Genomic DNA, 21,489 nt, shown 5'->3' with positions numbered 1-21,489 from the left:
AAGCGGTAGAGCTCAGTGTACACCAGCCTAAACTATGTCTTAAGAACAAATAAGCGGCATCGCCTCACTGGTTTTGAGTAACTCACTAAAACAGGTCAATGAACCCTGTGAAAACACAACATGCTCGACCGAGTGGAAACACAGCCGTCACACCTTGCAGCACAGTCATGGCAACGCAGGATGAAGCTGGCTGTCACGGTGCATGAAATTCTGCAGCCAAACTGAATCAAATGAAATCTTATTTTCTCTGGGCAGAAGTGGAACGAGTAAGTATACGATTATGCATATATGTTTTCATAGCAGTTTTCTTAGGAACAAAAACGAAAAAAGCTGCCCCACCGAGTCTCCAAAACTGATACTCACGAAAGGGTCAAACAAAGATTAAAAAAAAAAGAGAAGCCTTAGGCTTGTGAGCGGTCGAGGCCAGCTTTCCCAGCCTTCCTTCCTGCGATGTTGCGCACAAAGACGGAGACGCGGTGAATAATGTTCGCCGCCCGAGTAGCGCTTCTTTCGCCCTCTGCCGGTGTCCGCCGGCAGCAGCAACTTTCTTTTCCGTAACCTCATCAGCGCCATCTGCTCGTCCGGGAACGCCTCTCCTCGGAGCGTATGAAAACAGAAAAGCGGTTCATTGCGGGCGCGCTTATGTATACGCCACGCAGTAACAGTAATTAGCTGCCTACGTAATGCCTTTCCGAGCGCTACGGGCCTCTCACTATGGAAGCAGCAGGTCCAGTTTTTCTTTTATTCCTTTTTTTTTTTTTTACTTCTTCTCGGCCTCTAAGACTCTCAGCCCCAAGTGCCTAATGACAACCTCTTTAGAGCTCCGGCTCTCCTACAGCACGTTGTTTTCTTAGCGAGCGAACGAAGGGCGACAAAATAAAGCTCTGACTTTCGTGACCGAGGCAAGCGAGTGCTCGCGCTTAGTTTCTTTCGGCCGCGCGAGAGGAAAAAGTCATCAGCTACTCTTGCCTCTTCTTTTTTTTTTCTTTTTTTGCCCTACAAGAAGGAAAAGCAGAATATAGGATGAAATTATCGCGAAATCACGTGGTACAGCCAGCACCTCGGTTTCGGGCCCTCCGACTAAAAATAATGAGATGTTCGTACAACTGTTCGTGTTCTGTTTGCGTGTGTAAGAGGGCAGGACCTGCGGGTCTCGCGTATGGAGGTGGGGCGCAATTAGCTCCCGTCTTTAATTTGCGGCCAAGAAGGAACTGACGTGATTTGTGATTGGCGACATGAAATCGACATTATTTTTACTGCGTTCTTTGGTTCGTTTTTGTGCAGCTTACGCATAAAAAAATAATTACTTATTGCGTTGTTTTTCAAGTCGTTGCGAAGTTTGAACAGCCCATACAATGTACTGCTGTGCAAAATTCCACAAATTCAAAATGTACGCTCTCTGCCTGCTTCTGCGCAATTTTTTAAAAAAATTAATACCACGCGCATTTCTGTTTTCTTTATTCTTTCCTCAAAATCTTTAATGCTCCCAAAAAGTAAGGTGTCAGGGTTGTATTGTTATTGCTGGTTCATTTCAGCAAGAACCTACTTTTACTTTAGGAGAGTTGAGGGGCAAGTAAAGCTGCAAAAAAAAATTATCTGTTAATCAACTAAACATGCCGTAAGAACATGCGGTATTCCGTAAGACTGCTTGACCTCGGCGTCACATTTACATTTCAGGTATTTCTTTGCAGTAACGCACTCGACAGCCAAGCTGACTTGTCTCCAAGGCCTTCATACTTCTAATCAGACAACCAACACAGTTTGACACGAAACTGCAACAGAGACTAGGCAGGCGCTGGCATTCTTTACTGAATTTTGTTAAACAGATAAAATACTGGGCCGAGATACTGGGCATACTGGGCCTACTGGGCCTACTGGGCCTACTGGGCCTACTGGGCCTACTGGGCATATCGGGAATACTGGGCATTAGACAAGACATGAATATACTTTACCAAAAGCTGAAATTAAACGCATGAAATAGCGCAGCTCATTTTAATTTGCGGCCTGCCAGGTCCCTGGGGTACCCGAGTGACCATTTCTTCTCTTATTTGGAATGTTTATCGTAATTTTTTGCACTTTGCTCTCTTTTTTGGGCATAACTCAAGGTACAACAATCTTCCTTGTGCTCCCAGGGACTATGCGCTGTGGAAACATTCAAGACGGCACCTGATTCTCAATCGCATTCTGCGCTGCCACACGCATCAAAGCTTCGTCACGACTCAGTGCGCTACCTGTTGTGTCGGTTGTACGCTATAAAACCTCCATTAACAGAGCACAATCTTGCGTTGTCTTCCAACGGGCATTTTCTTTTTCCTTGAGTTTTCTCATTACGCAGGGCACGTCCTCTCGCAAGGCAAGTCTGCTGATACGAAGTGTTCACAGAAAAGGCAGCTCTCACCTCGCAAAAAGCATCGAAAGATTTGTATGTGCGAACGGTGCGCTTATCTACTCTTAGCTTATTGGCTTGAATGCCCCAGGCCCTTGCTCAACTTTCGACAAACCTTATCGTGCTTATTGGCCTCACTAATTAAGCCCCCACGTGCGGAAGAGATTATAGATGGCAGGAGCGCTTCATAGCCTTGTCTTCTAGCTTATTGGAAAAACTTATTTAACACTATGTATTAATCAGCTCCTTAAATCGGGGGATAATTATCAGGGCTTACGACAGTCTTTGTATGAAATCTATAATTCTTAAAGACAAAGTAACCTGGCATTGACACCGGGAGCGAGGCTGACATGTGGAAGAGGACTTCAAGAGCAAACTGCTTTTTAGACGGTCATTGGTTCACAAGAAGAAAGAATTTTGACGGTGGTGTGGTGACTCAGACTCTTGCAGATTGCTTGGGTCAGAATGCCCACGGCCAACTACCGCACTCTATTCAATAATTTTAATAAACTTTCAACAAAACCCGCATAAGCCCTTGCGAATCATTCTGATCATTCCAGAATTAACCATGTGGGATCGGGGTAATTCGCCAACAATTAAGTACATTGGTAGTGCTCGAACCAGAGAACTTGGTTTAGAAGGAAGATGGTAAAGCTGTGCGCTGGCGTCTAAACAAGCAGCGCTGTTCGAAAAAACAAGAATGATGTTGCTGTATACGGCGATAAGTTCTTCATTATTTGAAAGTTCAGTGTCTTTAATAGACAAGTGTAGAGTCGGTGTCAAACTTCTTGTCGTGTCCGGTCGCTGTGTTTAATGCAGCGAAAGACGCACACGGTACTTTAAGACTTTGTTTATTTAAAGCTGATGAGGGTGCGACCAGCGTCGACCGAGGCAGGAGCCGAACTGGCCGCCCGAAGAAAGGAGGGAGCGGAGAAGCGTCCACGGGAGGGAGTGGCTTCCCAAAACAGGAGGAGGGTGCGGGGGCGCACCGTGGGGGGGCATCTGGCGACAGCGCGCGAAGAGGGGGCAAGTGGCCGTTAGGACGGAACACTGCACTGGTAACACACACACAAAAGCAATAAGGGGACACAACACTTTTGTAGGGAGCTCGCGCAGTGGACAGGAGGCAGTTAAAGCCAAAAGTAGAAGAGGGTGGTTCCACGGCTACGTGCTTATCCCCACCAGCCTTATAAACGTATCTTCATTGTAAGTTCTACAGGTAACTCAAGCGTTGCCTCTGGAACCTAGCGGCTGTGGCCAGGCGTTGCTTTTATTAAGGCGCATTGTAACTCAGATGCTCTTTTGAAGATGTCTAACACCTTGAGCTTAATGCCAAGGCTAAACATAGAAACCATGTCTTTCATCTGATGTGGCGTAGAAACCATGTCTTTCATCTGATGTGATGGTTTTATAAGATCCCCTGATTTCAATTACTCTCCATCTTAGTATATTTAAGACACTGTCATGAGTTGCCGGTGTTACTTGCTAAGGTTGCAATAAAGATTGGCCACAACGCCTACGATTTTAAACACAAATCGAGCACTTGTAAGGGGAATAAAAGAAAGTAGGGAAGGTGGTAACAATAAAACGGTGACGACGCAAGAACAGTGGACCCATTTTCTATTACTGTGTGGTATTTTGTTGTACATACGGTTGACACCGAGACAACCGGCAGCACCTTACTTGCAACAGACGATAACGTATTTCAGACTAAAGTACGGACAGGAAAAGGAAGGCTTAACCAGGATGGTTTGCCGCGTTAACCAGGCTATAATGACTGGATGCCTCCTACCCTCTATATTTGAGAGAGCTATAAAGGAAATGAAAGACGAGCTTAACAACAAATATATAGGAAGTCAACTTTGTTTTTTAAGTTCCTCGCAGATGCAATAAGGAAGCAGTTACTCATTGACATCCACCGGTAGCAACGCTTCACCGGAGCACTTGCTCTACCAGCTAAGCTGACCGGGATGGCTGCCATATCATAAGGCGAGAGGGAATTGATCAGTATCTCGAAGTTGGAACAGTGTTGGCCCGATTTTTAGGGGAATTCATGGATGTGGAATAAATATATGGTAGCCATCCCGGTTAGCTCAGCTATTAGAGCGACCAGTCCGATGAATCGGTGGCCCTAAGTTCGAACCCCGGACCAGTGAGGATTTTTGTTGAACTATGTAGTGTCTGTGCAAGCTGCATAGCTTTCCTTAGTAGCCGAATGGTTGCGCTGTGGTGGATGTCAATGAGTAATTACTCCCGTATTGCAAATTTATACCACCTTGGGAGATTCCCCTTAACAATGGATCAACATCGCAGATGAGGTTAATCCAACTACTAGTGTTAAAAAAGACGGCAGATTTTAATGCTAGTAGACCGTATGCTCCCTTAGAAATTTGTCAGAAGTCTCGGACCATTGCTGCAGTCATTCCTGCGCTTGCTAGTTGATCTCCGGTTCGATTAGTCAGATACGTTATGGAAGGAATCATCTAATGTTAGAGCAACACTTCTAGAAAGAATCAGTGCACCAGTACACGGCCTTTAAGTCTGAAAAACCCCGAGTTGCCCAATTCTCTCCCATGCTGTCTGTGTCTTTGTGACTGCCTAGTAGCTAAGCCGTGATGTGCGCAATTTGCGAGGACAGCACGTCGAAACAAGTACATGTATGAAAATCTGTTAAGCGCTTCTACTGCATCCCACATTAAAACATAGTTTTGAAGTCAAGCACACCTCATTTCCAATATTTGTCACCCGAGGTACTGTTTTATTGTTGAGTGGTGAGAAAAGCACCAAACTCTTGTTCTTCAAATCTACCATCCTACTGTTTTCTGCGAAATAAATAGCTTGCTTTTTTTTGTATGTTGCAGAACTGCTGCAGAACCCATCTTCTATGGTGAGTAGCTGTTCATTCTTGTTTTTCCAGCTATGTATGCATGTATATGTACTTGCGTGTATGCGTGTCTGTGTGTGTTTTTGTGTGTGTGTGTGAGTGTGCAGATGATATGTGCGTGTACGCGCTTGATAATAAACAAGCATGTAGAAGAAGTGAACGTATTCCATCGACATTAGCCTGACTGCTCCCACTGCAGAACAAAAGCCTCTCCCATATCTCTCCATTTAATCCTGTCATGTGCCAACCGCAGCCGCGGCCGCAGCATCCCCGTAAACCTCTTAATCTCATCCGTCCACCTCAATTTCTGAAGCCTCCTTCTCAGCTTCTCTGCTCTTGGAATCCAGTCTGTTACCTTCAACGACCATCGATTATCTTGCTTTCGCATTACATGCCTTGCCCAAGCTCATGTCTTCTTGATTTCGACTAGGATGCCATTAACCGCGTTTGTTTCCTCACCCGTTCTGCCAATTTCCGGTCTCTTAACGATGCACCTGCCATTTTTTTCTTCGTAGCCCATTGCGTTGTCATTAACTTAAGCTGAACCATTTCCGTTAGCCTCCACGTTTTGGTCCCATAGGTGAGTACCGGTAAGATACAGATGTTATATATTTTTCTCCTCAGGGGTATTGGCAAACTGCTAGTCATGATCTGAGATAATCGTCATATGCACTCCACCCCATTCTTACTGTTCTAGATAATTCACTCTCGTGATCCAGATCTGGGCTAACTGCCTGCCCTAAGTAGGCGTATTCTCCTACCACTTCCAGCGCCTCATTGCAACTTTTAAACTGCTGTTCTCTTCCGAAACCGTTCAAGATTACTTTGGATTTCTGCATATCAATTTTCAGACCCACCGTAATGCTCTCTGCTTGTCTAAGTCATTGATGATGCTACGCTCTCCATCCCCTGAGTGACTTAACAAGGCATTGTCATCAGCAAATCGCAGATTACTAAGGCATTCTCTATTAACTCTTATCCCCAACTTTTCAAAATGCAGGCCTCTGAAGTAGACAGGCAGTGGGACAGGCAGGGGGACACAATGTCGCATTCGCGACATTGTGTCCCCCTGCCTGACACCCTTTCTTATTGGAATCTTATTGCTGACCTTATGAATGGCTATGGGGGCTGTGCAGCGGTTATAGACTTCTTCCAGTACCTTAACATAAGGCTAATATACAACCCGATTCCATAATGCCTGCACGACTACTGAGGTACCGACTGAGTCAGATGCTTTCTCGTAATTCATGAAGGCTATATACATTGGCTGGTTATATTCTGTGCATTTCTGTATCACCTGATCGATCGTGTGAATACGGTCGATTGCCGACTAGCCTTTACGAAAGCCTGCCTGATCATTCGGTTGACTGAGGTCTAAGGTTGCCCTGATTCTATTTGCGACTACCTTACTAAATATCCCGTAGACAACAGACAGTAAGCTGATCGGTCTCTATATTTTCTAGTCCTCGAGTCCCCCTTTCTTATAGATTAACATAATGTTAGCGCTCTTCCAAGCTTCTGATACGCTCGAGGTCATAAGGTACTGCGTACACAGGGCGGCTAGTTTTTTTAGCACAATCTCCGCATCGTCCTTCAGCAGATCTACTGTTACCTGATCCTCACTTGTTGCTTTCCCCCCTTCTCATTGCTCTTAATGCTTTTTTCTTTACTTCCGCTCTCATTACTGGCGGGATGTCTCATTGCATTGCAACATTGCCTCTCATTAATGCCCTGATTACATCAGCTGCTGTATAGATTTGTGTAGAACTGTCCGGCTACTTTAATTAACCGTCTTATCCATATTGCTGATGACATTGCTATCTGTCTATTAACGCATACATCTGCTAGGCTACTTTCTTCTTGTCGCTTTTACACTAACTCCGTTCTTTAGAGCATGCTCGATTCTCTCCATAATATCTTTAAGCATTGATTAGATTTGATAACGCTGCCAGTTCTATTCTGTCTTTGGGGTTAGAAGCCTTCATGTTTTGGCGTTTCTTGATCAGACCTTTTATCTCCTGAGAGAGCTTGCCGTTATCCTGTCGAACCATATTACTGCCTACTTGTACTGCGCACTCCCTAATGATAGCTTTGCGATTACCGTTCATTGCTTGAACATTAAGACCGTCGCCCTAAGTTAAAGCCGAATATCTGCTCTGCAGTGAGATCCTCAATTTCTCTACTTTCTCTCTTCCCGCTAACTCGTTAATTGGCTTCCCCCTCGCTAGTTTCTTCTGTTCCCTCTTCATTTCTAAGTTAATTCGATACCTTAGCATTCTCTGGTCACTACAAGCCCCGGCGAAGCCAACCTTAACGAGCCGCCCACAGACGGAGGCAGCGACCTGGTAGATGTGCTTTTCATTGGCCCTTTGAAATATCTCAGTTGTCCCACGGCTTAATCTCGCGACTCAGTATTCGTGGCCGCACAGCATGAATGGACGATAAGACCCACCGGTGACCCACGACGCAGAGAACGCGTTCAAGCCAAATAATTTGCTTTTGTTGAAAAGTGTTATACAAGAGTAAATAGCCTTCATTTTGTTTAGCTTGTTGACTGATCGGCTGCCTGTAAGTAGCGACGCAACCGTTGTACTATACAAACTTGCATGCTTTTTTTAATGAAAGACATAGAGATGAGAAGGCAATTAACCTTTAGCGGTGCAGATGCAGTACTATACAAGCTCCAGGGCTTCTTAACTGGATACAGAGGGATCGCAAATGAATGAACTAAAGCCTGCGTTTACGAAGTAAAAATGTTTAGTATACTGACTGCATCCACTATTGTCCTTTGCCCCCTTGCAAATGCATCGAGTTTTATCGTGGAAAGAATATTACTAGCTGTTCGGTTCACAAGGTATATAAGCGCGCTCATCTGCGCTTTCTTCAAATACTCCGCATGTTCTATTCGAACGTCTGCAAGTCTAAAATTGAGAGCAAAAAAAAAAAACAACTCCGTTTCCCTAATCTTAGATCCTAAAAGAATACAAGAGCCAAGCTTCGAGATCAACCCTATTCCGACACTTGAAAAAAGCGCCTTTTTTTCGGCATCCTCCAAAGCAATAGTCATACACTGCAGCCATATATGCCGGTCAGCGTCCTATCTCCGTTCTTACCGCCCATTCTCCGACTGGCAGCGTGGATGTTCCCGGAACATGTGTCGGTCCGGGCTAGCCAGTAGCGTATAGGGGCGTATGCAGTACCTGTTCCTTTCAGGTCGCCCTTCCTTTGAGCCTAATTTACGCGGCTCCCTCCTCGTTTCTCGTGTATCTGGTTTTTCTTTATTATTATTTACTTCTTCTCCTCGCTTTCGCTCGCCTTCTTTCTCGCTCTCTCGTGATCTGCTTCTTTGGACGCCTCGCAAGATGCCGACAGCGGCGGCGCGATAGTGCGGACTCGGTCCGGCAGCTGCGAGTGACGCTCGTCTTTGTTGGCGACAGCGCCAAAAACAGTGTGACAGAAAGCGCGCCGCCTGCCCCTCAAAGGTCCTTTTCCTTTTGGTTCACGAGCGCGCGCTCCTTGTGCGCGCAGCCTTTCCCTCCGCGAGAGAGTGTCTTCGTCGCAGCCGCAGCATGAACCGGAGAAGACTCCTCTGGTACAGGGCGAGCTTCTTGTTCGCACCTTTCTTTGCTGCTTTCCGGCGATCCGATGAGATCGGTCCGCTGTCATCGAAGCCGGACGGGGACCCCTGATTGCCCGGCGGTCCCTGGAGCAGTCCTCGCCCGAGGACGGTTTCTCCTTCTCCAATGGCCGGCTGCGATTTCGAGCGGCCCGCAGAGAGCGGCCAGAAGAGAGAAAGGGGAGAAGAGAAGAGAGTAAGAAAAAAAGAAAGAGAGAGAGAGAAATTTGTTCGTCCCTCTGTGACGCGACGCGCGTCCACTCACGCGTTCAATACGAAGGGTGACAAGGAGGGCTGGGAAGTGCGCAGATGCCGGCAACTCTCGAGCGCCTCTGAACGGGTGGACATGACAGAGACGCAACTGCTTAATTATCAATCGAGGGAAGCGCGCCGGTGACTGGTGAGACGCGCTTCAGAAATGAGTTAGCCTCTGAAAGGACAGGAACGAGAGGAGTACACTCGGGCAATTTGTTTTATGCATCAGATACTGAGTGCGCATGGTGCAACTTGTACACAGAGGCTGATACGCACGCAGGCACCCATCGTGAAAGGTGGTGAAGCCTGCTTGAGATCAGATATGTGCTACCATGCATTACTCATGTTATGCATCTTGCAAAGCAAAAGGCCAAACAAGTAATCAGGTTGATCAGGTGCAGTTGATCAGTTGATCAGGTGCAGACTAGATTGTCATTGCATAAGTAATACGGGCGATTTTCCAGTCTACGTCTCGTTTTCAAAATAATCGATGCATGCAAGTGTGACATTCGTATACCTTCCGTTAAGCTACGGCTTCTGTGGGAAGGATGTGCTTTTGTATATCCCTAAATGTTCCCCTTTTTGTATATTCAGTAAATTTAATCTGATTTTATTTGAATTAGTTTGATTTGATTTGATGAGCAGTTTAGAACCAGAATAACTTAATCTACATTTTTTCACACGACTGGCATTTAGCATATCTTATGGGGCTGAAGCCGTTTAATTTTTTTTTTTTTTCATAGCTCCTAATCACAATACATGAGCGTTATGCAGGCTTCAGTGGAGTCTTCGGTAGTGCTCTGCTGCAAGACAAATGTGGTACCTCGAGTCTCGTAAATGATTCTGTTAAGAAAAAGGATTAAATCCGTCAAGGTTTCTGAGCTATATTTGTCACAGATGCTTGAAATCAATGGACAATTTTTCGTGGTTATGAATCACATTTTAATGTTATTATTTTTTTAAGTCGCTCAGCACTCGTATCGCTTCTAAGTGGCCTTTCTAGGTGCTGTTTATTCCTTAAATACTTTATTCTCAGATTGCCATAAAATCTGGCATGCAGAATGGTATAGACAAAAACAAAATATTACTGGTTAAACCTGAGGTTCAGTGCAGCGTAAGCATCATCAGAATAGGCTTCGTAGCTATTAGTCACCACCTTCACTGCTTCTGGTACGTGTGCGCCAGGCCTGCCTTAACAAGTGAGTGCAGCAGTAGAAAGGAATATACCAGCTAGCTGTTTCAGGGAAGCCCAGCTCTAATTTTTAATAATAGGGTTTTTGAGGTTTTTGAGGTATAGCGAAGCTTCTGGGGCCTAATAATACCAGTGTTGGCGGACATCAAAAAACAAACGATTCATGTTAACCAGTAAAGTGATTAACCTGGTTACTGTAGTTAGCTTTTTAACTATTACCGATAGGCGCTCGATTACTAATAGCCATATCAGTTTTAAGATTTTCGAAAAAGCGATTACTCTCGCCGCTGTGGCTCAACTAAATGGGCCATTTCTCGCGACATTCTAAAACAACGTGCTGGGGGGAGGGCGTAGAGCGACGTCGATCAAATCGTATCACTCCGTGATGCACGTACGACGTGACACTCTCTTCCCCTCCCTCGCTGGCCCAGAGAAGTGGCGAGGAGCGAGTAACGGGGAGCGGGGAGCGGAAGCAGGGAGCGGGGAACGAGGAGCGGCGAACGGGGAGCGGCGAACGGGGAGCGGGGAGCACCGCAGTACGGGCGGGAAAGAAATTGTCGCGTCGTACGTTCATCACGGAGTGGCTCGAATTGATTCATGTCGCCTTGAGCTCCCCGTATGCGAGCGGTTTTCGAAGAGCTCAAGAAATAACCGAAATTAGTCGAGCCACAGCGGAGAGGGTAATCGCGTTTTCGAAATTCTAAAAACTGATACGGCTGCTACTAACGCCCGGCTACAAATCTCTAAGGGCAATCGAGCGCCTATCGGTAACAGTATCGGTATCGGCTAAAATTTAACTATTATATTTAGTTTAATCAGTTTGCTAGTCAACATGATTCGCCTGTTTTCTAGGCACCCGCCAACACTGGTATCAGTGTGCTTCAAGAAGATTTCCTTTACCTCAAACACCCTATTTTTAAAAATGAGGGGCAGGCTTTCTTGAAACATCCGGTATATGATATATAGAGAAACGTTCGCCGATAGGCGAAGCTGCTTTCGCCGTGCCTCTGTCTGGTGAGTGTTTAACCCTGCGTATGGCGGCTTATAGAAATTTTATATCCTCATCCTTTTTTGCCTATTCATGAAGACAACGCGCGAGCGATGAGCTTGTGGAGATAAGCATGTGTTCCTAATTATCATTCTTTCTCGTCATGGGACGAGTTTAAAGGAAGTGCATTTCAGGGGAGAACAAAAATCATCAAGAGAAGTGCGGGCGACTGGTTCACGAGGAGATTACATCGCACTGATTCCTCTTGTCCTTTATCTGTCTTCCTTCAATGCGCTTTCTTTTCTTCTTCTACACTGAACGTGATTGGAGCATTGATGCACGTGTGCCCAGCTTCCAGAGACGTAAAAATAAAAATAGCTCAGCTGCAGTACCGTCTAAGCTCTACGTGTGCTGCGTTAATCGAAAACACAGATGAAGTCTAGATTTGAATTATCTTTCTCCAATATCTGAGGAGAGGCAGCTTCAGCTGGCGATTGTTATTCGAGAACTGCAGGAAGAGCAAGCGACTTGTGAATGTCACAACCTCCTTAAATAGTTGCTGGGGCTTTCAAAGCGTTTTTGCTCAATATAATTTCTCGGAATCTGTTATAGTGTGCACGAACGCGAAAAACATGCGCCAGTGCTTACCTTTGCCGGGTAAGGCGCAGATCCCGTCTAGAGCCGCTTGTTGTCGTTGGTATTTGTTCTTTCGTTTAGTAAACACGAGCGGCAACTGCGTGATCGTTGTGTGACGGGAGTTCCCGATGCAAAAAATTTCTCCCGCCAAATGCATCGTCACGCGTGGCCTCACGAGGCACGTTACGCTCCATGTGATAAAGCAGGATGGGTAGACGCTACCCAGTACTAAAATGTCCTAGAGACGGCTCTCCATGTAAGACTTTTGGACAAAAGTTCGTCGAAGTTTTTCTGTTAAGTACACTAGCACCAAAACCCCTAATCTCAGATTTCGTGATGTTCGTCTGCCTGAAGCCTCTCTCCATGACCTTAAGGTTCCTCGGAAAGAGCAACCCCGGTCTCACAAGCCCCGCCGATGACAGTACGTTCCATAGCAATACAGTGGCTCATCGCTTTACCGCTGCGCCAGGAGCGGTATGCGAACTCTCAGCTACCTATGGAAGTACAGTAGATAGTGACTGCTTCACTTTGAAAACTAAGCCTCGAACCGGAACCGAAGTGAAAACCGAAGTGACCTAATTCCCATTTGGTCTAACGCACTAAATCAAACGCCATTGTTTTCAGGAAACATCTCAAAAGCTAACAGAGCAACAGAATAAAAATTCATCAATCAAGCCATAGCTTCTCACTTTTATGCACTTGAAAAATAAAAGTTATTTTATATATCCCCATGGGCACCTCATTTCGTGCATAGATTGAGACCGCTCGTGTTCTTTTCTGAGGCGCATATTGTTGGAAACAAAAAAACCACAGAGTGCAAGTGTCGAAAATTCCGGCGCAAAGTAAAATATGAGCCTATTAAGGTTTCTTTTTAGAATTCACTAACGGTAATGTGAACAACGGGTACACTAACAGTTTTAAGCATGGACGAGAATACAACGACAGCCTTGACAATTCTCAGCGGCCCAGTATTACCAGACGTTAGTAACACGAACAAAAGAGAGATGTCATTAGCTCACCAGTCAATTATCTCGTATAAGATGCAATAATTCTGCAATGCACAAGAAGTTGTGAAGTAAATATAGAAACGGTAAACCCGCGAGCAGCTCCTTCTAAGTTAAATATCAGTTCTTAAGGAGTGGAAAATTTTTTTGTTCAGTGAAAATGTCTCGCAAAAAAGGATAATTTGTCTGGTCTAAAAAATCGATTCGTTGTTGTTTCTTTTCTTTCCGCATCAGCTCTGGCGGCCGTTCGTATGATTCTCTGGGAAAGTACAACGCAGTGCCGCACCGTGTTTTCCCGTCTGCTGCTCCAGTCCGCGGCGTTAATGCTGTCCCTCGGCGTCTGTCTCATGTGTCATCCTTTTCCGAACGCCCTCTGTTCCAAATGGTCCCCCAACGCCCCTCCCTCAACCTTTCCTTCCGGAACGCATTGTTACAGCTCTCCATTCATCGCTCTGTCACATTCATCTTAAGCACAGCGACGTGGGCGCAAATTTAATAAACACGTCCCGACTTGAGCCGCGCTTCCCTCCTCTCCGCCGCCGGCGTCAAAAACCCTACACGTCTCGCGGCCAAGCGTGAGTTATGACCACTGCCAAAGGCCTGCAACGGCTTTGTTTTGCCTCGCTCTCTACTTCGCCTGTTTGTTATTCTATTTCTACTTTGGGTTGTTTGTTTTTGTCTCGTTGTCTCTTGTCCTTCTCTCTCTTTCTTCTCTCTCCCCGACATTCTCTTCTCGATTTCGCTTTCTGGGCATTCATTGCTCCCAGTCCCATGTCCTGCGCAGCTTTCAGATCGCTGTCGTTGTTTCGGCGTTCTTTGCTTTCGCCTTCCCTGAGGAAACAACTTTACCCAGCAGCGGCCCAGGCCAGTGCTGAGCCCCGCCTGGAAAAGACAACAACAGGGCCATGTCCGAGCCCCGGCTGAAAGAAAGCAAAAGAAAGGCAAGTGGCAGGGCCGCAAGATGCTCGGCCTGCTTAGGATTCAGAAGCCACCGATGGCCGTTGCCGAATTTTGGTTTAGCGGCGAGAGGACCGCGCGAGGCCCTTCTCGGAAGCTTCGTGGGGCTGGCTGGCCGCGGCCAGGAAGGAGTAGGGCTCGCAGTGGCACGGCTTCGAAGCACATCTTGACCCAGTTCGTGGTCAATACCGCGATCATAAATCAATAAAAGCGAAAAAAAGAGAGGGAATCTTAGTGTCCCTTCAGGGAGAAGAAGTAGGAAGGGGGGGAGCGAGGACATGGGGGCGGCGTCAGCAATTCCTGAGCAGCCGCATAATCTCGAGAAATGAAGAAAGACGCCGTCGGCGGCGGTGACGAGGGGGTGAATGGGGTGGGAATGAAAGAGGACTAAAAAGAGAAATAGAAGAGGCGGTCTCCTCGCGCACCCACGGAAGAGCTCGGCGGTTCCGAGGCGAACTGCTGCCGAAATACTCGCTCTCGTGGTCGCCGAATAGAGCGTCGGCTTCAACGCACCGGGAAAAGTGTTGACGTTGCGAAGCGGCGCGGGAACTGCATCCCCGATTCAGGCTCTCCCAAGCGTCGATTTCTCGTTTCGCGACAGTGTTACTCTCGCGTACAATTTTTTCTCCCTTTTTCTGTTCTCCTTAGAACTCAAGTGATACTCGTTCTCGCTTCGAATGCAGCATGGTTGAGTATACTCAATAAAAAACATAATCTGTGCCAGCCCTAAAACTTTTTCGTTTTTTCATCCCATATGTGTCCTAACAGAAATGTTCTCGTAGGGAAGCCAGTACATATTCGATCTAACTATGCGGTTCCAGTAGCTCCACCTAAAAAATAAGTGCACCGTCGGGCCTCGCAAGAACGAAAGAAAGATTAGGAAAGGGGTAAAGCAGAGAGATTAACCGGAAATATTTTTCATCTACTTCCCTGCGGTGGGGAAAGAGAATGGATACAAACGAAAAAAAATGAAGATATAAATCACCAACGCTCTGCGACGAAACAATGCTCTGTCGTGAGGCACGACCTCATCAAGAGCAAGGAAAGAAGCTTTTATCTGCATGGTAGAACTATCCTTAAAGACGCCACCTTATCATTAGAAATAAGCAAATCATAGCCCTCAAAATAAAAAACAATAGGAAGGTGTCTTCGCTTATTTTAATTCGAATCACTTCAATTGAAAGTCCTTGAGTAGTTCTTTGAAAGCAGAGAAGACCGAAATATAGATTCCTTGCCGGGATTTGCGCCTTCAATGGCAAACGACACAGTAGAAAGGTGGTAGCAGCGCTGTGTTTGATTTGACCGCCTCTTGTACGCTTTCACAAAGAAGACGGCGTAAAACCAAGATCGAAAAGGAGCCACGGCGATGAAAAGAGCAAAACAGGAAGTACGAGACGTAGGAACCCGCGAGCCACCCTAGGTGTAAGCCAACGCTCCAGTCAGGTTCTTCGCAAGGGAAGCGATCCAGGACGGTATGGTCTTGCCGTAGTGGTACTCGAGCCCTAAACGACGTCGTCAGACAAATCGAGGCAAGCCGGCCTCCAGCGACTGCCTTTTTACCTTTTGTATCAAAGGCTCGACCGGCCTAACTCGTATCATCTGCAGTCTCGAGCAGAAAGCGTCACTCGTAGAACGCAAACTCAGCTCGTTGGATTGGGTGCACGACGCTTTACCACCCTATTTGCAAGCGCGCGAATGGGGCGCCTTCAAAACGTGCCCAGGTGAACCATCAAGCCAGTAGCACTCTACGACTCTCGCCTTACCTGGTGGACTCTTGCATTACCAACGAGTGGCGTTCTCTCTCCTCAGTTCCGCCATTCTAATTCACTCTAGCTTCGGTGGCGACATCGACGGCAGCGCGCGCGTTTTCATCGAGGCGACGAAAACGAGTGCGCAGCCGTTAAAGTAAAGGCGAAAACGCTGTAGGCCCGGTGGCGCAGAGCGCGCGTGTCTGTGTAGCTCCTCTCACCACGGCGCAATCCCGGCTGTCAGGAAGTGGGAAATAAGAAAAGAAAGGGGGTCTCGCAAACCTTCTTTTCGCGCAGATGAGCTGCGAGAGCGGGAACTGCTGCACCCGTTTTGGCGCGATGCGCTCGAGCGCCTCGCGACGCGCACGGCCGCTGCGCCTATACGCTGTGTGTGTCTGACAGTGAAAGAAGACTTCGACTCGTCCTCGCGTAAATTTTTTTGTTTCCCAAAACAAAGCGGCGGCGCCCGACGAGGCGGGAACAGCTCGTGCTCGGAGCTATTCTGAATCGCGCACGAACGTTGGAAAACCGTCTGCAACGCGTTCCTCCCCCCGGCCCCTTTTTTTCCGCCTCTTAAATTTCATTTGGGAATTCGAGTACAACAGCGACGCTTCCCGTATGCACCTTGCGCTGCATTTCGCTATTGCGTTGTTTCGCAGTCGTCGTCGTGATCAAGTAAAGGAGCAGCAGCAAAGCACTCGAAAAAGCGGAAGTTGCATTCGTTCTGACGGGCCATATTTTCCTCTCCGCTTATATTCTCTGCTTCCGTGCTCGGCGCACGTTTCGCCCTGTTCGTAAAAAAAAATAAAGATCATAATAATAGTTTATAGGCTGCAGTGAAAATCCCTACTGGCATCTTTTACTCTTTTTTTTCTCGGCAAGAACACAAAGGGGATACATATTTATTGTTGTTTGGTTAGTTGGCTAGACTGTCTGTATATCTAGGCATACGTTGTTTTTATCTCCGTACTTTTCAGTTTGCTTGCCAGTTGTCTTAAATATTAGGTTTATCTGCACACTCATGCTTTGTAAAAAAAAAATGCCTTTAACCGTTCATGATTCAGATTGTTCTGATCTCTGCCGCCATTTGTCTCATCACGCAAACCACCATGCATTAACTCTCGCAACCCTGCCTCGCTAGGAGGAATTTCAACTTTTTGAGCTAAAAAAAAAGAGTTTAACGATTACTGTTTTACGTTAATGTTTTTTCATCTTGTGATTTTCGTTTACTTTTTCTTGCTTTTTTACCCTCTAAACCAGGCATACCTCATGCTTTGTAAGTGCGCGTACTGACGGCACCTGCTGTTCGCCCTTTCACAAGTATGCAGTTCTACATTGACAGCTTGCAACTAGGGGTTCGACTTTTCGGTTTCTATTTTTCGAAAATTCGGCGGACTTTTTTTCGGCTTTTATTTCAGAGCGCAAGTTGCAGTTTTTCTCCGCGATTATTTGCGAAGAATGAAATGTCGACGTTCTACCTCGATGTTTTTGCCATCGGGGACAATTTATTTGCCAGCAATATACGTAAACTAGTGGTACTTGGAGCTGTGCTTTTAGAAGAAAGTGCAGTCGTCTTTAGAAAGAGTAACTCAAGCTAAATAAGGTAAGCGGCAGACAAAAACGGAAGTGGAAGTTTATTTCTAAGAACTGGTTTGACATGTTATCGTTGGCTTGTCGCCTTGGCCTGAGCGCAGGGGCGTAATATCACGTAGTCTGCGTGTTGATGGCAGTGATGAAACTGTCACCTAGTCATCTCGGTAGGCAGAACATACTTTTTCGTGATGCTCATGCGCGGTTTCGTGCATCCTACATGCGGTTGATTAACCGACTTAACCGACTAACTGGTCTAAGCAGCTTATGAAAGTGAACAAACAGTACTTAGCTAGAAGGCGACGTGGAGATGGTGCTTCCGGTCTGCAAAGCCGTATAAGCTGGCAGAGCAATGCCTGAAATCTCGAGACTGCGGTGCTCATCTAACAATAGCATTGTTGCAGTACCATGCCCCTAACATCTATACTTAGTTTTCAGGTTTCACTGAGTGTGACTCGCAATTAACAGCCATCTGGCTGTGTTTTCTGTGCGTGCTAATAATGCTGACCCTTTTCCTGTCAAAATTGACACAGAACATTCTCTTCTTTCAACATCTGCACTAACCATTTCATTGTCGATAATTATAATAGCATTATCTCTACTTCAGTATATCGGTAGAGACAGTATTTCTTCCATCTAAATGGTACCCACATATATGTTACAGATATTGGCGCATAAGTGCACATCTTTGTAGAATTCTTCATAGTTTGCGGTCTTTCTCTTCGCCCGGTTATCTTTGTATTTGTGACTTGTAACTACAGGTTCAGTTCTGGTCCCGAACTTTCGTTTTTGTCATTTCAATCATCTAGCTAACCTGACTGGGGAATTTTTCAGTCTGTTATTTGTTGTCATGGTTAGTTTCTAAACTAAACTGCTTCCCTTCGCATTTAACATCAAAGCAAGAAATTTAACTGTCAAGGCACCCTCTTACAGGTGTACTCGCACGGTCTTGAAACTTTAGGCAATAAAGTTCCGCAACCAGTCCAGTCTAGACACATTATCATAAAATAGCACCTCCATATTTTATTCTCATCTCATTCTATTCTTTTTGGGTTTTAGCGGCCCTAAACCTCCATTCTTGTAACTTCTGAAAATCATCCGTACTATTTTGTTCGCTTTCTTTCTTTAAAGTCGGCTCTGCCTTTCAGAGTGTGAGTGTGAGGCAGAGCACCCTCAGCGGAGAATTGAGTGACTCGGCGGTGCCCTCTCGCGTTGCTACACCCGACAAGCGATCGCCTTTCCCTGTGAGTGAGTGAGTGAGTGAGTGAGTGAGTGAGTGAGTGAGTGAGTGAGTGAGTGAGTGAGTGAGTGAGTGAGTGAGTGAGTGAGTGAGTGAGTGAGTGAGTGAGTGAGTGAGTGAGTGAGTGAGTGAGTGAGTGAGTGAGTGAGTGAGTGAGTGAGTGAGTGAGTGAGTGAGTGAGTGAGTGAGTGAGTGAGTGAGTGAGTGAGTGAGTGAGTGAGTGAGTGAGTGAGTGAGTGAGTGAGTGAGTGAGTGAGTGAGTGAGTGAGTGAGTGAGTGAGTGAGTGAGTGAGTGAGTGAGTGAGTGAGTGAGTGAGTGAGTGAGTGAGTGAGTGAGTGAGTGAGTGAGTGAGTGAGTGAGTGAGTGAGTGAGTGAGTGAGTGAGTGAGTGAGTGAGTGAGTGAGTGAGTGAGTGAGTGAGTGAGTGAGTGAGTGAGTGAGTGAGTGAGTGAGTGAGTGAGTGAGTGAGTGAGTGAGTGAGTGAGTGAGTGAGTGAGTGAGTGAGTGAGTGAGTGAGTGAGTGAGGTGCCTTTTGTCTGGTGTTTGAGAGGAACGGCTCTGCTCCATGTATCACCTCCCTGAAGAAATAGCAACTCTTGGCCCGACACGACAGGCTGTTCGAAGGCATATACGTTGTCACGATAAAAGTGTGTCTTTTACAGCTAATTATAGAGACTGGAGTGTTTATAACGTAGTGTATCATTCCGTGCTCTCTCTTGTGCAGTGCTCACAGCTGCGCGTCTCTGCCGTGTTCATCGCTTCCTTTGAAATGCATTCAAGTTCACGAACGCTCGCTCACCCGCTCCCTTCCTTTCTTTTTCTTTATTAGTGAAGACAGGTTCAGTAACAGAATAAAGACCTCAGTTAAGTTTTTTTTTTGTTCTCACTCAGTGCTGTAGGACAACGCTGCGGTCACTGGAGCAGCAAGAGTGTGGACAACTAACCCTTATACAGCATGATAAGCAAACGCCCAAGCGTAGTGCAAAAAGTAGCTCACTGCGGAACACAAGAAAGGCAGGCATACAAGACAGAGCTCCAAATTCTTCACCTAAGAAGAGCGTCTTCACATCGGCCAGGAGGATCCCTTGACAGGGATGTTTTTTCTCTTGTTATTCTCGTTGTTCAGCCTGTCCCAACCGACATCTGTGGAGGGGAAAACTTTCGCGTGATATCTTTGTCTTTATTTATCTTTTTCTTTCGTTTTTCTTCTTCACCCTACGAAGCGGCTGCTTTCATTCGTGGCTGGCACGTAACATACCGAAACAGCCCCGTTGATCGACCCCGTGTACGAGCCGTAGCCCACGTATACGCTGCAGCAAAGAAGGCAGTTCGAGAGGCACAAGGGAACCGAGTCAAGACCTGAATCAAACGTGATGGATGGGCAGAGAGCTGAGGAGGCAAGGCCAAGGGAATAACCGATTCCTGACAGCTTGGCGTTGATCTCGGGTTCATTGTCAAGCTCCTTACAGAGCATCTTCTTATTCGCTTCAAAGCGTGGCCTTCCTTTTTTCCTCTCTCGCTCTCTCTCTCTGTCTTCCTTTCTGGTTCTCTTTCCCTTGGGACCCGCATTGTTTATCAGGCTCCTCACTGACAGGCGTGGCACGCAGCTTCTTTTCTCGAAACCGCTGTGAAGGGCGGATAATGCAATCACTGTCGGGCTTGCACGTAACCTAGCGCAGAGCGAACGCCACTGGCTTGAACGCGCTTTTTTTGGTCTTTCGCTATGAAGTACTTTATTTTTATCGGCGACACAGGCTACATTAACGAGTCCAGGAGCATATAACTTCGGTTATTCTTTAAGCTTGATCATGTGTGAGGCTAATGTAGGTGTTGTCTAAAAGTATGACGGAAAGGCACTGCAGCCGGGCATGACAGAGTGGGAAGATCTCGGGGCGAGATACATTATGCTCTGGGTGCACGTCCTTGTGCGCGTAGTGTGTGGCTTTAAAAGATAACTTCCCGCGTTTGCATTTTCTGGTACTTAAGGTGTTAGTTGTATCTTTTACTCGACGTGAAAGAATGCACGTTGAAAGAACAGATAAATATCTGCGCGCTGAGAATACAAGTTCATTACCTTTTCTTTTCAAAGTTTTCTCACTTAATACAGCTCAGGGCATGCCCCTTGGGACGGAACAGTGAGTGCTGTTAAGCTGCGTATTGAGAGGGCTTTTTCAAAGGAAAATAGGAGAAGAATTCTTAAAGAGTAGTGAATTCACACGGAATGGTTGCCTTAGGTAAATCTGTTCAGTAACCACTCTTCTCATTGTGCAAAACTTAAGCTTAAAGAAACTATCAGTGCCTTAAAAGTTTCGCTGACCATGTAACTGAACCTAAAGCTTTGGTAAGCTAGTTGAGGCCAAAATTGATTTTAAGGACCCTTTATTGCCTTTGTTTTATAACGCTTTGTTTTATAACGCGTGGCGCTGACGGCAGTCCAGGCCACACTTTCCGTCATTCGTGTTAAGTCTGTGGCCAGTTGTACTAGCGACCTACGTTCTAATTTCATTTCAGTGACGTATCTAAGCAGCGTTTTTCCGCATTGCCGTCAGTATATTCTCTCCCTTTAACGCCATCCATGATTAGCAAACCCATATCGCCCACTATGTTCTTCTTCCAAAGCCAAAGAAAGCTCTTCGCTTTCTTTCGGCTACCACAGCAGTTTCCCTTTTGCGGCCGGATGACGTCACAAATAGGTAAGCAAGAGCGCCGAGGAAGAGAATTTTGGAAAAAGGGGGGTAGGGGGCCGAGTCGAGCAGGTGACGTCATGTGGTTTAGCGGCTTGTGAGAGGCAACGATTGTCTGACTTCTCACGTTCGGTGTTCAGCATTGGCAGTGTTGGCTTCGTGCCAGGAAGGAGTGCTGCTATTGTGGTAAATGAAAAGTTCTGGAAAAAAGCGACCAAAGCGTGTCGTCACCCAAGAAGAATTGCAATAACGCCGTCATGCTCGCGCTGAGAAAGCAGGACAACACTAGCTTTGGTGGCCTGTACTATC

At 46.4% G+C, this 21,489-nt stretch overlaps 1 protein-coding gene across 1 annotated transcript in view; it reads left to right on the top strand.

Moving 5' to 3' along the window:
- LOC149340479 (neuronal acetylcholine receptor subunit alpha-10-like) overlaps positions 1-21,489 on the top strand; it is a 333,173-nt gene that overhangs the window by 151,011 nt on the left and 160,673 nt on the right. Inside the window, exon 2 of the mRNA XM_089549256.1 lies at positions 5,248-5,273. The gene's annotated coding sequence lies outside the window, so the exon portion shown is untranslated. The remainder of the gene's footprint in view (positions 1-5,247; positions 5,274-21,489) is intronic.

Source organism: Amblyomma mixtum, chromosome 6, assembly GCF_055824585.1.
Source record: "Amblyomma mixtum isolate Tamu chromosome 6, ASM5582458v1, whole genome shotgun sequence".
NCBI classification, from domain to species: Eukaryota; Metazoa; Arthropoda; class Arachnida; order Ixodida; family Ixodidae; genus Amblyomma; species Amblyomma mixtum.
This window is presented reverse-complemented; position numbering and strand designations above follow the sequence as displayed.